Source organism: Petromyzon marinus, unplaced genomic scaffold (assembly GCF_048934315.1).
Source record: "Petromyzon marinus isolate PM22_M1 ecotype Great Lakes invasive population unplaced genomic scaffold, UKy_Petmar_22M1.pri1.0 PM_G_Scaffold_26, whole genome shotgun sequence".
NCBI lineage: Eukaryota > Metazoa > Chordata > Hyperoartia > Petromyzontiformes > Petromyzontidae > Petromyzon > Petromyzon marinus.
Genome location: NW_027422828.1, coordinates 1,265,001 through 1,267,500, shown reverse-complemented (window position 1 = coordinate 1,267,500; position 2,500 = coordinate 1,265,001). Strand labels below are relative to the sequence as shown.

The 2,500-nt window shown below is 34.1% G+C and overlaps 1 pseudogene; it reads left to right on the top strand.

Moving 5' to 3' along the window:
- The window catches only part of LOC142913804 (28S ribosomal RNA), a 9,401-nt pseudogene that overhangs the window by 4,662 nt on the left and 2,239 nt on the right, over positions 1 to 2,500 (top strand).

The following is a 2,500-nucleotide window of genomic DNA, read 5'->3' as shown; positions in this document are numbered from 1 at the left end:
ACCGTAATTTGTGGGTACGAGCAGGGGGTGACAGTGATGCAATCCCAACATTCGTTCTCAGGGACTCGGTGTCAAAAGAACCTGTATATCCGAGACCCTGCGATTGGAGGGAGCATGAATTTCAGAGATGGTGCGAAAAGCCGGTTCAAGGAAGGGGCATTGTAAACTTTGCGCATGATAGAATCAGTAATGCTTGGTTGAGGCCATGGTGCGGCTTTAAACAATGCTTCTTTATTGCAGCACTACAACTAAGGGCAAATATTTACCCAACAAGAGAAAGCTTGAACAGAGGCAGAGATGGGGCCTTACGTTCCTGCAGGAAATGCTCTGCCAGACTCGAGTCCCTTTCGCACATTCTCGGTCAATGTCCTGCAGTACAGAAAGCAAGAATTGCGCGACACAACAAGATCAGTAACATTCTGGCAGACGAAGCGGCTAGATTGGGCTGGTCTGTATACAAAGAGCCACGGTTCATATCCGAGACGGGAGAGATGAGAAAGCCTGACCTCGTGTTTGCAAAAGATGAGGAGGCGGTTGTGATCGATGTCACCGTCCGTTTTGAGCTTTCAAAGAATACCTTGTCAGATGCTGCCTCGCACAAAGTTTCGTACTATACCCCTCTTGGTGATCAAGTCAAAGTGCTGACGAAGGCTAGCAAGGTCACATTCTTTGGATTCCCGGTTGGGGCAAGAGGAAAGTGGCCCCTTGAGAATAACGAGGTACTTACCTCCCTGGGCCTGACCAAACCCAGAACGACATCACTGGCCAAGATGATTTCCCGCAGAACGCTGCTTTTCTCTCTTGATATTCTGAGAATGTTCTGTGGAAATTATGCGGTCTATGAACAGTCATAGACAACCTCCGAAACAAATAATAGTTTTGTTTTAAGATGTCATTTGTTTTAGATTGATTTTGTTATTTTCGAAGGTGAAGTCGGTTTTTATTTCATTTTACTATTTTCCACAATTTAGATTGTTATTTTCCAAGACGAAGTCTTGGTTCTTTTTTTTATTGTTAGTTTTTTTTTTAACACGTCGTATTTGTTACTTTAGAGCTTAGAGGGGACTTTATTTTCGCCTTACTATTTTCTGCCTACAAAGAAGATTAAAAATAAGCTTTTTTCAAGATGGTTTTGTTATTTTCCAAGGTGAAGTCTTGGTATTCTTATTTTACTATTTTCCATAAAGAAGACCTTTCTTTTAGATTTTGTTATTTTCCAAGACGAAGACTTGGTATTTTTATTATATTGCTATTTTTTACACGAAGCTTATTCAAGAGCACTTATATAGATTAGACTTTGTTATTTTAATTCTTTATTTTTGGACTACATCAGTTCGAGAGTCCTGTAACTTACTATTTTCTGCCTACAAAGAAGATTAGAAATAAGCTTTATTTAAGATGTTTTAGATTAGATTTTGTTATTTTCCAAGGTGAAGTCTTGGTTTTTTTTATTTTACTATTTTCCACAAAGAAGACTTTTCTTTTCTTTTAGATTTTGTTATTTTCCAAGACGAAGACTTGGTATTTTTTTTGGTATTTTTTACAGGAAGCTTTATTCAAGAGCACTTATATAGATTAGACTTTGTTATTTTAATTCTTTATTTTTGCACTACATCAGTTCGAGAGAAGACTACAAACCAGCTTTATTTAAGATGTTTTAGATTAGATTTTGTTATTTTCCAAGGTGAAGTCTTGGTTTTTTATTTTACTATTTTCCACAAAGAAGACTTTTCTTTTAGATTTTGTTATTTTCCAAGACGAAGACTTGGTATTTTTTTATTGCTATTTTTTTTACACGAAGCCTATTCAAGAGCACTTATATAGATTAGACTTTGTTATTTTAATTCTTTATTTTTGGACTACATCAGTTCGAGAGTCCTGTAACTTACTATTTTCTGCCTACAAAGAAGATTACAAATAAGCTTTATTTAAGATGTTTTAGATTAGATTTTGTTATTTTCCAAGGTGAAGTCTTGGTTTTTTTTATTTTACTTTTTTCCACAAAGAAGACTTCTTTTCTTTTAGATTTTGTTATTTTCCAAGACGAAGACTTGGTTTTTTTTATATTGCTATTTTTTTTTTTTACACTGCTTTATTCAAGAGCGCTTATATAGATTAGACTTTGTTATTTTAATTCTTTATTTTTGGAATACATCAGTTTGAGAGTCCTGCAACGTACTATTTTCTGCCTACAAAGAAGACTACAGACAAGCTTTATTTAAGATGTTTTAGATTAGATTTTGTTATTTTCCAAGGTGAAGACTTGGTTTTTTTATTTTACTATTTTCCACAAAGAAGATTTTTCTTTTAGATTTTGTTATTTTCCAAGACGAAGACTTGGTATTTTTTTTTATTGCTAGTTTTTTTTATATGTTACTTCAGAGCATAGAGAGGACTTTATTTTTACCTTACTATTTTCTGCCTTCAAAGAAGATTAAAAATAAGCTTTATTCACCATTACTTATATAGATTAGACTTTGTTATTTTAATTCTTTATTTT